This window comes from Triticum dicoccoides, chromosome 7B (genome assembly GCF_002162155.2).
Source record: "Triticum dicoccoides isolate Atlit2015 ecotype Zavitan chromosome 7B, WEW_v2.0, whole genome shotgun sequence".
Classification (NCBI taxonomy): Eukaryota; Viridiplantae; Streptophyta; class Magnoliopsida; order Poales; family Poaceae; genus Triticum; species Triticum dicoccoides.
In genome coordinates, this window is record NC_041393.1 from 759,856,118 (window position 1) to 759,872,471 (window position 16,354).

Sequence of the window (16,354 nt, forward strand, 5' to 3'; positions counted from 1 at the left end):
TAACCCTCGTAAAAACAGACACGTACATTGGGGTTGCCCGCCGGCCTAACAAACCTGGAGGGAGGGGGTACTAACTACCACTTTCAAAGTTTTGATGCACTCACCCGATTGGGGTACTCACTTCAACACACTTGCACCTGTCAGGTTGCTACTGGGGACTAGGGTATGCCAACGTCTCGGCCTTGAAGGATGCCAACGTTAACTTCAACGATGACTTTGTTGCATCAGCGTTGGGGGAACCTTCCTTCACTTCAGAAAGTGCAAGTGAGACTTCCACTAAATGCTCATGACTTTGAGGTGATGCATGAAGCACTGAAGCTTGCAGTTGACGAACATCCCAACAGTCCAAACCTTTTTCTTTTTCTTTTTTGCGTGGAAACAGTCCAAGCCTTCAACTGACATAAATCATTTGGTACGTCGAGTGATTTAATTGTACAACTTGAGTGTTATGGTACCTATTTCGTGGCTCCCAATGTGTGATGAGACTTGGTCATAGATGTAGAAAGATGGCCAAAAAAGAATCTTCTCGAACTCATTGTAGGTCTCCTATCAGAAACTGCAACTTGAAAAATAGAACTAGTCCTCCGTGCGCATAACCTTGGATCCACATACTAAAGAAAGGATTGTTCCGTTTGATCTAAACTAGATAAATTTCAGCTAGTTTTGTATGAATCGGACGACTTGTTCAGTTTTGCCTACAAGCCTGATTGGCTATGCAAGCTGGTCCTCTCAGTTCTACAAAATGCATGTATACTCTCCATCATGTGCGCGTTCTCTCTCTCTCTCCCAACCCACCCATGTGTGGGATGGTTAAAATTTGTGTGCACTCAATACTAGGAAAGAGCGCAATTAATCCACGCACACTCCCTTCGTCGCGAGGGGAAGTTGTGCATGCAAAGCATTATTTATCTTTTTAAAAAGAGGGGACAACCCTCAGCCTTTGCTGATGCACACAATCATATATTATTAATTATTGAACACGCTGAAAAAATTGGCTTATAAAGAGAAAAAAGAACAAAATTGAGGCCAACCACATAGGACCTGCCTCCCGACAACCTCCTCAAACTGTACCGCCAAACCTCCGATGACATATTAGCAGATAAAGGGCACAATGCTTCAAGACCACGTCTTCAAGAAGAAAACACCGCTTGCAGGGCGATGTTAGCTGGCCCAACCAGATGGAAGACCAAGGATTTTTTGTGAACTCGAAGTATATCTTCGAACCAGCATCTTCAACAAGGTAACAATGCATAGGCGTTGACGCTGCCCGATCAAGCCATGAGGCAAGATCCCGAGTTATCACCGAAGATAATCCATCCTGATGTCTACCGCCATAGTCATCCCCAACCATTCTACTGGCAGTGCTGGCTTTCAATTTTATTTTTGTTCTGTTCTCTACTACTTTCCTCCTGGCTATTTCCTTGGCCATCGTACTGTATTCCTTCTTCGCCCACTATAATGAAAACTGGAGCGTTGCAGTAGTAGCACAAAATTTATTGATAAGTGATAATACAGTTAAGAACATATGAAATTGATAAGCAAAATTATCATTGTTATGAATAATGATGACTCCTGATGATTATATTTTATCAGGTTTTTTGAGAATAGCACATCGATAATATTTTGTAGAACAAAACTTGTACACCATTATTTTCCAAAAGAATCATCACCAAGAAAAAAAAGTGTATTATGCAAATAATCAAAGCTACAGATTCCCTTTCAGCCACCTTCATTAGATTTCAATGTTTTAATAGACTACATCAAGAGTAATGAGCAACTTGTTGACCACATCTTGGTCGGTGATAACTTTTACTCCACGTTGATGTAATCGTTCAACAATGTTGGTTAAGACATCAGTGAGTTCCATGACACTTTCTTTTCAAAGACTTCGTAAGTGAAAACATGGCATGAAACATATTTGTGTGTGCTTCAATTCTGGTGACGACACCTTCATGAACATTTCTGATGGCATCCCAGATTTCTTTCGCCATGTCATGGTTTCTAAAGCAAATGAAAATAGCTCCTGAGATGTTGTCACAGATGATATCTTTTGCTTGTGCATTCAATCGAATGTTTGCTTCATCTTCACGAGTGGAGGGGGGGCTTCTGGTGCTCAATGGTACTCCCTCCATTCCCTTATACAAGACCACTATGAAAAATACATTTTGCATCTATACAAGGCCACTAACAGTAACCGAGGCAAAATTTAAAGATGTTTTCTCGTAGTAGCAACTTGTTTAATACTTGCATGCATGTAGTCATAATGACACTGTGCTACTTCCTTCTCATTCCTTCCTTGCATGCATGCGGGCGTATTAATGATCCTAGTTAACAATAAGAAAAGTTTGCTTACAAAGTAGTCATTAAATTTTACCTAGGTACCTGTAATTTGATTTTGTGGCCTTGTATAAGGGAATGGAGGGAGTATATAAGCTTTCCACAATCTGCCAGAGCTCCTCACTGATAGCTTGAAGTCTAGTTCTCATTCAGCCTTGCCAATAGAGATAGTCATTTCCATCGAAGACATGAAATCTTTCAAAGCGCGTGGATCTACCTGCGTACAACATACTCAAAACTCCAAGGCGGTTAGACCTTTAATAAGCAGATACAAGGAGGCCTCGCTCTAATACCAATTATAAGGACCGAGAGTATATCGACCAGAGGGGGTGAATGGGAGATTCAAAATTCTTTCAAAGGTTTGAACCTAACCCTCGTGAAAACAGACATGTACATTGGGGTTGCCCGATGGCCTAACAAACCTGGAGGGAGGGGGTACTAACTACCACTTTCAAAGTTTTGATGCACTCACCCGATTGGGGTACTCACTTCAACACATTTGCACCGGTCAGGTTGCTACTGGGGACTAGGGTATGCCAATGTCTCGGCCTTGAAGGATGGCAACGTTAACTTCAACGATGATTTTGTTGCATCAGCGTTGGGGGAACCTTCCTTCACTTCAGAAAGTGCAAGTGAGACTTCCACTAAATGCTCATGACTTTGAGGTGATGCATGAAGCACTGAAGCTTGCAGTTGACGAACATCCCAACAGTCCAAACGTTTTTCTTTTTCTTTTTTGCGTGGAAACAGTCCGAGCCTTCAACTGACATAAATCATTTGGTACGACGAGTGATTTAATTGTACAACTTGAGTCTTATGGTACCTATTTCGTGGCTCCCAATGTGTTATGAGACTTGGTCACAGATGTAGAAAGATGGCCAAAAAAAGAATCTTCTCGAACTCATTGTAGGTCTCCTATCAGAAACTGCAACTTGAAAAATAGAACTAGTCCTCCATGCGCATAACCTTGGATCCACATACTAAAGAAAGGATTGTTCCGTCCGATCTAAACTAGAAAATTTTCATCTAGTTTTGTATGAATCGGACGACTTGTTCAGTTTTGCCTACAAGCCTGATTGGCTATGCAAGCTGGTCCTCTCAGTTCTACAAAATGCATGTATACTCTCCATCATGTGCGCGTTCTCTCTCTCTCTCCCAACCCACCCATGTGTGGGATGGTTAAAATTTGTGTGCACTCAATACTAGGAAAGAGCGCAATTAATCCACGCACACTCCCTTCGTCGCGAGGGGAAGTTGTGCATGCAAAGCATTATTTATCTTTTTAAAAAGAGGGGACAACCCTCAGCCTTTGCTGATGCACACAATCATATATTATTAATTATTGAACACGCTGAAAAAAATTGGCTTATAAAGAGAAAAATGAACAAAATTGAGCCCAACCACATAGGACCTGCCTCTCGACAACCTCCTCAAACTGTACCGCCAAACCTCCGATGACATATTAGCAGATAAAGGGCACAATGCTTCAAGACCACGTCTTCAAGAAGAAAACACCGCATGCAGGGCGATGTTAGCTGGCCCAACCAGATGGAAGACCAAGGATTTTTTGTGAACCCGAAGTATATCTTCGAACCAGCATCTTCAACAAGGTAACAATGCACAGGCGTTGACGCTGCCCGATCAAGTCATGAGGCAAGATCCCGAGTTATCACCGAAGATAATCCATCCTGATGTCTACCGCCATAGTTATCCCCAACCATTCTACTGGCAGTGCTGGCTTTCAATTATATTTTTGTTTTCTTCTCTACTACTTTCCTCCTGGCTATTTCCTTGGCCATCGTACCGTATTCCTTCTTCGCCCACTATAATGAAAACTGGAGCGTTGCAGTAGTAGCACAAAGTTTATTGATAAGTGATAATACGGTTAAGAACATATGAAATTGATAAGCAAAATTATCATTGTTATGAATAACGATGACTCCTGATGAGTATATTTGAGTGTGCTTTAGTTCTGATGATGACACCTTCATGAACATTTCTGATGGCATCCCAGATTTCTATCGCCATGTCAATGTTTTTGAAGCAAATGAAAATAGCTCCTGAGATGTTGTCACAGATGATATCTTTTGCTTGTGCATTCAATCGAATGTTTGCTTCATCTTCACGAGTGGAGGGGGGCTTCGGGTGCTCAATGGTACTCCCTCCATTCCCTTATAGAAGACCACTATGAAAAATACATTTTGCGTCTATACAAGGCCACTAACAGTAACCGAGGCAAAATTTAATGATGTTTTCTCGTAGTAGCAACTTGTTTAATACTTGCATGCATGTAGTCATAATGACACTGTGCTACTTCCTTCTCATTCCTTCCTTGCATGCATGCGGGAGTATTAATGATCCCAGTTAACAATAAGAAAAGTTTTCTTACAAAGAAGTCATTAAATTTTACCTAGGTACCTGTAATTTGTGTTTGTGACCTTGTATAAGGGAATGGAGGGAGTATATAAGTTTTCCACAATCTGCCATAGCTCCTCACTGATAGCTTGAAGTCTAGTTCTCATTCAGCCTTGCCTGTAGAGATAGTCATTTCCATCGAAGGCAGGAAATCTTTCAAAGCGCGTGGATCTACCTACGTACAACATACTTAAAACTCCAAGGCGGTTAGACCATTAATAAACAGATACAAGGAGGCCTCGCTCTAATACCAATTATAAGGACCGAGAGTATATCGACCAGAGGGGGTGAAAGGGAGATTCGAAATTCTTTCAAAGGTTTGAACCTAACCCTCGTAAAAACAGACATGTAGATTGGGGTTGCCCGCCGGCCTAACAAACCTGGAGGGAGGGGGTACTAACTACCACTTTCAAAGTTTTGATGCACTCACCCGATTGGGGTACTCACTTCAACACACTTGCACCTGTCAGGTTGCTACTGGGGACTAGGGTATGCCAACGTCTCGGCCTTGAAGGATGCCAACGTTAACTTCAACGATGACTTTGTTGCATCAGCGTTGGGGGAACCTTCCTTCACTTCAGAAAGTGCAAGTGAGACTTCCACTAAATGCTCATGACTTTGAGGTGCTGCATGAAGCACTGAAGCTTGCAGTTGACGAACATCCCAACAGTCCAAACCTTTTTCTTTTTCTTTTTTGCGTGGAAATAGTCCAAGCCTTCAACTGACATAAATCATTTGGTACATCGAGTGATTTAATTGTACAACTTGAGTGTTATGGTACCTATTTGGTGGCTCCCAATGTGTGATGAGACTTGGTCATAGATGTAGAAAGATGGCCAAAAAAGAATCTTCTCGAACTCATTGTAGGTCTCCTATCAGAAACTGCAACTTGAAAAATAGAACTAGTCCTCTGAGCGCACAACCTTGGATCCACATACTAAAGAAAAGATTGTTCCGTTCGTTCTAAACTAGAAAAATTTCGTCTAGTTTTGTATGAATCGGACGACTTGTTCAATTTTGCCTACAAGCCTGATTGGCTATGCAAGCTGGTCCTCTCAGTTCTACACAATGCATGTATACTCTCTATCATGTGCGCTCTCTCTCTCTCTCCCAACCCACCCATGTGTGGGGTGGTTAAAATTTGTGTGCAGTCAATACTAGGAAAGAGCGCAATTAATCCACCCACACTCCCTTCGTCGCGAGGGGAAGTTGTGCATGCAAAGCATTATTTGTCTTTTTAAAAAGAGGGGACAACCCTCAGCCTTTGCTGATGCACACAATCATATATTATTAATTATTGAACACGCTGAAAAAATTGGCTTATAAAGAGAAAAAAGAACAAAATTGAGGCCAACCACATAGGACCTGCCTCCCGACAACCTCCTCAAACTGTACCGCCAAACCTCCGATGACATATTAGCAGATAATGGGCACAATTCTTCAGGACCACGTCTTCAAGAAGAAAACACCGCTTGCAGGGCGATGTTTGCTGGCCCAACCAGATGGAAGACCAAGGATTTTTTGTGAACCCGAAGTATATCTTCGAACCAGCATCTTCAACAAGGTAACAATGCACAGGCGTTGACGCTGCCCGATCAAGCCATGAGGCAAGATCCCGAGTTATCACCGAAGATAATCCATCCTGATGTCTACCGCCATAGTCATCCCCAACCATTCGACTGGCAGTGCTGACTTTCAATTTTATTTTTGTTCTCTTCTCTACTACTTTCCTCTTGGCTATTTCCTTGGCCATCGTACCATATTCCTTCTTCGCCCATTATAATGAAAACTGGAGCGTTGCAGTAGTAGCACAAAGTTTATTGATAAGTGATAATACGGTTAAGAACATATGAAATTGATAAGCAAAATTATCATTGTTATGAATAACGATGACTCCTGATGATTATATTTGAGTGTGCTTCAGTTCTGGTGATGACACCTTCATGAACATTTCTGATGGCATCCCAGATTTCTATCGCCATGTCAAGGTTTTTGAAGCAAATGAAAATAGCTCCTGAGATGTTGTCACAGATGATATCTTTTGCTTGTGCATTCAATCGAATGTTTGCTTCATCTTCACGAGTGTAGGAGGGCTTCGGGTGCTCAATGGTACTCCCTCCATTCCCTTATACAAGACCACTATGAAAAATACATTTTGCGTCTATACAAGGCCACTAACAGTAACCGAGGGAAAATTTAATGATGTTTTCTCGTAGTAGCAACTTGTTTAATACTTGCATGCATGTAGTCATAATGACACTGTGCAACTTCCTTCTCATTCCTTCCTTGCATGCATGCGGGCGTATTAATGATCCCAGTTAACAATAAGAAAAGCTTGCTTACAAAGTAGTCATTAAATTTTACCTAGGTACCTGTAATTTGAGTTTGTGGCCTTGTATAAGGGAATGGAGGTAGTATATAAGTTTTCCACAATCTGCCATAGCTCCTCACTGATAGCTTGAAGTCTAGTTCTCATTCAGCCTTGCCAGTAGAGATAGTCATTTCCATCGAAGACAGGAAATCTTTCAAAGCACGTGGATCTACCTGCGTACAACATACTCAAAACTCCAAGGCAGTTAGACCTTTAATAAACAGATACAAGGAGGCCTCGCTCTAATACCAATTATAAGGACCGAGAGTATATCGACCAGAGGGGGTGAATGGGAGATTCGAAATTCTTTCAAAGGTTTGAACCTAACCCTCGTAAAAACAGACACGTACATTGGGGTTGCCCGCCGGCCTAACAAACCTGGAGGGAGGGGGTACTAACTACCACTTTCAAAGTTTTGATGCACTCACCCGATTGGGGTACTCACTTCAACACATTTGCACCGGTCAGGTTGTTACTGGGGACTAGGGTATGCCAACATCTCGGCCTTGAAGGATGCCAACGTTAACTTCAACGATGACTTTGTTGCATCAGCGTTGGGGGAACCTTCCTTCACTTCATAAAGTGCAAGTGAGACTTCCACTAAATGCTCATGACTTTGAGGTGATGCATTAAGCACTGAAGCTTGCAGTTGACGAACATCCCAACAGTCCAAACCTTTTTCTTTTTCTTTTTTGCGTGGAAACAGTTCAAACCTTCAATTGACATAAATCATTTGGTACGTCGAGTGATTTAATTGTACAACTTGAGTGTGATGGTACCTATTTCATGGCTCCCAATGTGTGATGAGACTTGGTCATAGATGTAGAAAGATGGCCAAAAAAAGAATCTTCTCGAACTCATTGTAGGTCTCCTATCAGAAACTGCAACTTGAAAAATAGAACTTGTCTTCCGTGCGCATAACCTTGGATCCACATACTAAAGAAAGGATTGTTCCGTTCGATCTAAACTAGAATAATTTCTTCTAGTTTTGTATGAATGGATGACTTGTTCAGTTTTGCCTACAAGCCTGATAGGCTATGCAAGCTGGTCCTCTCAGTTCTACACAATGCATGTATACTCTCTATCATGTGCGCTCTCTCTCTCTCCCAACCCACCCATGTGTGGGGTGGTTAAAATTTGTGTGCAGTCAATACTAGGAAAGAGCGCAATTAATCCACGCACACTCCCTTCGTCGCGAGGGGAAGTTGTGCATGCAAAGCATTATTTGTCTTTTTAAAAAGAGGGGACAACCCTCAGCCTTTGCTGATGCACACAATCATATATTATTAATTATTGAACACGCTGAAAAAATTGGCTTATAAAGAGAAAAAAGAACAAAATTGAGGCCAACCACATAGGACCTACCTCCCGACAACCTCCTCAAACTGTACCGCGAAACCTCCGATGACATATTAGCAGATAAAGGGCACAATGCTTCAAGACCACGTCTTCAAGAAGAAAACACCGCTTGCAGGGCGATGTTAGCTGGCCCAACCAGATGGAAGACCAAGGATTTTTTGTGAACCCGAAGTATATCTTCGAACCAGCATCTTCAACAAGGTAACAATGCACAGGCGTTGACGCTGTCCGATCAAGCCATGAGGCAAGATCCCGAGTTATCACCGAAGATAATCCATCCTGATGTCTACCGCCATAGTCATCCCCAACCATTCTACTGGCAGTGCTGGCTTTCAATTTTATTTTTGTTCTCTTCTCTACTACTTTCCTCCTGGCTATTTCCTTGGCCATCGTACCGTATTCCTTCTTCGCCCACTATAATGAAAACTGGAGCGTTGCAGTAGTAGCACAAAGTTTATTGATAAATGTTAATACAGTTAAGAACATATGAAATTGATAAGAAAAATTATCATTGTTATGAATAACGATGACTCCTGATGATTATATTTTATCAGGTTTCTTGAGAATAGCACATCGATAATATTTTGTAGAACAAAACTTGTACACCATTATTTTCCAAAAGAATCATCACCAAGAAAAAAAGTGTATTAGGAAAATAATCAAAGCTACGGATTCCCTTTCATCCACGTTCATTAGATTTCAATGCTTTAATAGACTATATCAAGAGTAATGGGCAACTTGTTGACCACATCTTGGTCGGTGATAACTTTTACTCCACGTTGATGTAATCGTTCAACAATGTTGGTTAAGACATCAGTGAGTTCCATGACACTTTCTTTTCAAAGACTTCGTAAGTGAGAAAACATGGCATGAAACATATTTGTGTGTGCTTCAGTTCCGGTGATGACACCTTCATGAACATTTGTGATGGCATCCCAGATTTCTTTCGCCATGTCAAGGTTTCTGAAGCAAATGAAAATAGCTCCTGAGATGTTGTCCCAGATGATATATTTTGCTTGTGCGTTCAATCGAATGTTTGCTTCATCTTCACGAGTGGAGGGGGGGCTTCTGGTGCTCAATGGTACTCCCTCCATTCCCTTATACAAGACTACTATGAAAAATACATTTTCCATCTATACAAGGCCACTAACAGTAACTGAGGCAAAATTTAATGATGTTTTCTTGTAGTAGCAACTTGTTTAATACTTGCATGCATGTAGTCATAATGACACTGTGCTACTTCCTACTCATTCCTTCCTTGCATGCATGTGGGCGTATTAATGATCCCAGTTAACAATAAGAAAAGTTTGCTTACAAAGTAGTCATTAGATTTTACCTAGGTACCTGTAATTTGATTTTGTGGCCTTGTATAAGGGAATGGAGGGAGTATATAAGTTTTCCACAATCTGTCATAGCTCCTCACTAATAGCTTGAAGTCTAGTTCTCATTCAGCCTTGCCAGTAGAGATAGTCATTTCCATCGAAGACAGGAAATCTTTCAAAGCGCGTGGATCTTCCTGCGTACAACATACTCAAAACTCCAAGGCGGTTAGACCTTTAATAAATAGATACAAGGAGGCCTCTCTCTAATACCAATTATAAGGACCGAGAGTATATCGACCAGAGGGGGTGAATGGAAGATTCGAAATTCTTTCAAAGGTTTGAACCTAACCCTCGTAAAAACAGACACGTACATTGGGGTTGCCCGCTGGCCTAACAAACCTGGAGGGAGGGGGTACTAACTACCACTTTCAAAGATTTGATGCACTCACCCGATTGGGGTACTCACTTCAACACATTTGCACCGGTCAGGTTGCTACTGGGGACTAGGGTATGCCAACGTCTCGGCCTTGAAGGATGCCAATGTTAACTTCAACGATGACTTTGTTGCATCAGCGTTGGGGGAACCTTCCTTCATTTCAGAAAGTGCAAGTGAGACTTCCACTAAATGCTCATGACTTTGAGGAGATGCATGAAGCACTGAAGCTTGCAGTTGACGAACATCCCAACAGTCCAAACCTTTTTCTTTTTCTTTTTTGCGTGGAAACAGTCCAAGCCTTCAACTGACATAAATCATTTGGTACGTCGAGTGATTTAATTGTAAAACTTGAGTGTTATGGTACCTATTTCATGGCTCCGAATGTGTGAATAGACTTGGTCATAGATGTAGACAGATGGCCAAAAAAAGAATCTTCTCGAACTCATTGTAGGTCTCCTATCAGAAACTGCAACTTCAAAAATAGAACTAGTCCTCCGTGCGCATAACCTTGGATCCACATACTAAAGAAAGGATTGTTCCGTTCGATCAAAACTAGAATAATTTCATCTGGTTTTGTATGAATCAGATGACTTGTTCAGTTTTGCCTACAAGCCTGATTGTCTATGCAAGCTGGTCCTCTCAGTTCTACACAATGCATGTATACTCTCTCTCACGTGCGCTCTCTCTCTCTCTCTCCCAACCCACCCATGTGTGGGGTGGTTAAAATTTGTGTGCAGTCAATACTAGGAAAGAGCGCAATTAACGCACCCACACTCCCTTCGTCGCGAGGGGAAGTTGTGCATGCAAAGCATTATTCTTTTTAAAAAGAGGGGACAACCCTCAGCCTTTGCGGATGCACACAATCATATATTATTAATTATTGAAAACGCTGAAAAATTGGCTTATAAAGAGAAAAAAGAACAAAATTGAGGCCAACCACATAGGACCCGCCTCCCGACAACCTCCTCAAACTGTACCGCCAAACCTCCGACGACATATTAGCAGATAAAGGGCACAATGCTTCAAGACCACGTCTTCAAGAAGAAAACACCGCTTGCAGGGCGATGTTAGCTGGCCCAACCAGATGGAAGACCAAGGATTTTTTCTGAACCCGAAGTATATCTTCGAACCAGCATCTTCAACAAGGTAACAATGCACAGGCGTTGACGCTGCCCGATCAAGCCATGAGGCAAGATCCCGAGTTATCACTGAAGATAATCCATCCTGATGTCTACCGCCATAGTCATCCCCAACCATTCTACTGGCAGTGCTGGCTTTCAATTTTATTTTTGTTCTCTTCTCTACTACTTTCCTCCTGGCTATTTCCTTGGCCATCGTACAGTATTCCTTCGCCCACTATAATGAAAACTGGAGCGTTGCAGTAGTAGCACAAAGTTTATTGATAAGTGATAATACGGTTAAGAACATATGAAATTGATAAGCAAAATTATCATTGTTATGAATAACGATGACTCCTGATGATTAGATTTTATCAGGTTTTTTGAGAATAGCACATCGATAATATTTTGTAGAACAAAACTTGTACACCATTATTTTCCAAAAGAATCATAACCAAGAGAAAAAAGTGTATTAGGCAAATAATCAAAGCTACGGATTCCCTTTCAGCCACCTTCATTAGATTTCAATGTTTTAATAGACTATATCAAGAGCAATGAGCAACTTGTCGACCACATCTTACTCGGTGATAACTTTTACTCCACGTTGATGTAATCGTTCAACAATGTTGGTTAACACATCAGTGAGTTCCATGACACTTTCTTTTCAAAGACTTCGTAAGTGAGAAAACATGGCATGAAACATATTTGTGTGTGCTTCAGTTCTGGTGATGACACCTTCATGAACATTTCTGATGGCATCCCAGATTTCTTTCGCCCTGTCAAGGTTTCTGAAGATAATGAAAGTAGCTCCTGAGATGTTGTCACAGATGATATCTTTTGCTTGTGCATTCAATCGAATGTTTGCTTCATCTTCACGAGTGGAGGGGGGCTTCTGGTGCTCAATGGTACTCCCTCCATTCCCTTATACAAGACCACTATGAAAAATACATTTTGCATCTATACAAGGCCACTAACAATAACCGAGGCAAAATTTAATGATGTTTTCTCGTAGTAGCAACTTGTTTAATACTTGCATGCATGTAGTCATAATGACACTGTGCTACTTCCTTCTCATTCCTTCCTTGCATGCATGCGGGCGTATTAATGATCCCAATTAACAATAAGAAAAGTTTGCTTACAAAGTAGTCATTAAATTTTACATAGGTGCCTGTAATTTGAGTTTGTGGCCTTGTATAAGGGAATGGAGGGAGTATATAAGTTTTCCACAATCTGCCATAGCTCCTCACTGATAGCTTGAAGTCTAGTTCTCATTCAGCCTTGCCAGTAGAGATAGTCATTTCCATCGAAGACAGGAAATCTTTCAAAGCGCGTGGATCTACCTGCGTACAACATACTCTAAACTCCAAGGTGGTTAGACCTTTAATAAACATATACAAGGAGGCCTCGCTCTAATACCAATTATAAGGACCGAGAGTATATCGACCAGAGGGGCTGAATGGGAGATTCAAAATTCTTTCAAAGGTTGGAACCTAACCCTCGTAAAAACAGACACGTACATTGGGGTTGCCCGCCAGCCTAACAAACCTGGACGGAGGGGGTACTAACTACCACTTTATAGGTTTTGATGCACTCACCCGATTGAGGTACTCACTTCAACACATCTGCACCGGTCAGGTTGCTACTGGGGACTAGGGTATGCCAACGTATCGGCCTTGAAGGATGCCAACGTTAACTTCGACGATGACTTTGTTGCATCAGCGTTGGGGGAACCTTCCTTCACTTCAGAAAGTGCAAGTGAGACTTCCACTAAATACTGATGACTTTGAGGTGATGCAGGAAGCACTAAAGCTTGCAGTTGACCAACATCCCAACAGTCCAAACCTTTTTCTTTTTCTTTTTTGCGTGGAAACAGTCCAAGCCTTCAACTGACATAAATCATTGGGTACGTCGAGTGATTTAATTGTACAACTTGAGTGTTATGGTACCTATTTCGTGGCTCCGAATGTGTGATGAAACTTGGTCATAGATGTAGACAGATGGCCAAAAAAAGAATCTTCTCGAACTCATTGTAGGTCTCCTATCAGAAACTGCAACTTGAAAAATAGAACTAGTCCTCCGTGCGCATAACCTTGGATCCACATACTACAGAAAGGATTGTTCCGTTCAATCAAAACTAGAATAATTTCATCTGGTTTTGTATGAATCAGATGACTTGTTCAGTTTTGCCAACAAGCCTGATTGGCTATGCAAGCTGGTCCTCTCAGTTCTACACAATGCATGTATACTCTCTCTCACGTGTGCGCTCTCTCTCTCTCTCTCTCCCAACCCACCCATGTGTGGGGTGGTTAAAATTTGTGTGCAGTCAATACTAGGAAAGAGCGCAATTAATGCACCCACACTCCCTTTGTCGCGAGGGGAAGTTGTGCATGCAAAGCATTATTCTTTTTAAAAAGAGGGGACAACCCTCAGCCTTTGCTGATGCACACAATCATATATTATTAATTATTGAAAACGCTGAAAAAATTGGCTTATAAAGAGAAAAAAGAACAAAATTGAGGCCAACCACATAGGACCCGCCTCCCGACAACCTCCTCAAACTGTACCGCCAAACCTCCGACGACATATTAGCAGATAAAGGGCACAATGCTTCAAGACCACGTCTTCAAGAAGAAAACACCGCTTGCAGGGCGATGTTAGCTGGTCCAACCAGATGGAAGACCAAGGATTTTTTGTGAACCCGAAGTATATCTTCGAACCAGCATCATCAACAAGGTAACAATGCACAGGTGTTGACGCTGCCCGATCAAGCCATAAGGCAACATCCTGAGTTATCACCGAAGATAATGCATCCTGATGTCTACCGCCATAGTCATCCCCAACCATTCTACTGGCAGTGCTGGCTTTCAAATTTATTTTTGTTCTCTTCTCTACTACTTTCCTCCTGGCTATTTCCTTGGCCATCGTACAATATTCCTTCTACGTCCACTATACTGAAAACTGGAGCGTTGCAGTAGTAGCACGAAGTTTATAGATAAATGATAATACGTTTAAGAACATATGAAATTGATAAGCAAAATTATCATTGTTATGAATAACGATGACTCCTGATGATTATATTTTATCAAGTTTTCTGAGAATAGCACATCGATAATATTTTGTAGAACAAAACTTGTACACCATTATTTTCCAAAAGAATCATCACCAAGAAAAAAAAGTGTACCGAGGCAAAATTTAATGATGTTTTCTCGTAGTAGCAACTTGTTTAATACTTGCATGCATGTAGTCATAATGGCACTGTGCTACTTCCTTCTCATTCCTTCCTTGCATGCATGCGGGCGTATTAATGATCCCAGTTAACAATAAGAAAAGTTTGCTTACAAAGTAGTCATTAAATTTTACCTAGGTACCTGTAATTTGAGTTTGTGGCCTTGTATAAGCGAATGGAGGGAGCATATAAGTTTTCCACAATCTGCCATAGCTCCTCACCGATAGCTTGAAGTCTAGTTCTCATTCATCCTTGCGAGTAGAGATAGTCATTTCCATCGAAGACAGGAAATCTTTCAAAGCGCATGGATCTACCTGCGAACAACATACTCAAAACTCCAAGGCGGTTAGACCTTTAATAAACAGATACAAGGACGGCTCGCTCTAATACCAATTATAAGGACCGAGAGTATATCGACCAGAGGGGGTGAATGGGAGATTCGAAGTTCTTTCAAAGGTTTGAACCTAACCCTCGTAAAAACAGACACGTACATTGGGGTTGCCCGCCAGCCAAACAGACCTGGACGGAGGGGGTAGTAACTACCACTTTCAAGGTTTTGATGAATTCTCCCGATTGTGGTACTCACTTCGACACGTTTGCACCGGACATGTTGCTACTGGGGACTAGGGTATGCCAACGTCTCGACCTTGAAGGATGCCAACGTTAACTTCGACGATGACTTTGTTGCATCAGCGTTGGGGGAACCTTCCTTCACTTCAGAAAGAGCAAGTGAGACTTCCACTAAATGCTGATGACTTTGAGGTGATGCATGAAGCACTGAAGCTTGCAGTTGACGAACATCCCAACAATCCAAACCTTTTTCTTTTTCTTTTTTGCGTGGAAACAGTCCAAGCCTTCAACTGACATAAATCATTGAGTACGTCGAGTAATTTAATTGTACAACTTGAGTGTTATGGTACCTATTTCGTGGCTCCCAATGTGTGATGAGACTTGGTCATAGATGTAGAAAGATGGCCAAAAAAGAATCTTCTCAAGCTCAGTGTAGGTCTCCTATCAAAAACTGCAACTTGAAAAATAGAACTAGTCCTCCCTGCACGCAACCTTGGATCCACATACTAAAGAAAGGATTGTTCCGTTCGGTCTAAACTAGAATAATTTCATCTGGTTTTTTATGAATTGGATGACTCGTTCAGTTTTGCCTACAAGCCTGATTGGCTATGGAAGCTGGTCCCCTCAGTTCTACACAATGCATGTATACTCTCTCTCGCGCGGGTGCTCTCTCTCTCTCCCAACCCATCCATGTGTGGGGTAGTTAAGATTGTGTGCAGTCAGTACTAGGAAGGAGCACAATTAATGCACCCACACTCCCTTGTCGTGACGGGAAGTTGTGCGTGCAAAGCATTATTTATCTTTTTGAAAAGAGGGGACAACCCTCAGCCTTTGCTAATGCACACAAATATATACTGAAATAATTGGCTTACAGAGAGAAAAAAGAACAAAATTGAGGCTAGTCACATCGGACCCGCCTCGCCACAACCTCCTCAAATTGTACCGCCAAACCGACGATGGCATATTAGCAGCTAAAAGGCACAATTCTCCAAGACCTCGTCTTCAAGAAGAAAACACCGCTCGTAGGCCGATGTTACCTGGTCCAACCAGATGTCAGACCAAGGATTGTTTGTGAACCCAAAGTATATCTTCAAACCAGCATCTTCAACAAGGTAACAATGCACGAGCGTTCACGCTGCCCGATCAAGCCATAAGGCAAGATCCCGAGTTTTCACCGAAGATAATGCACCCTGATGTCTA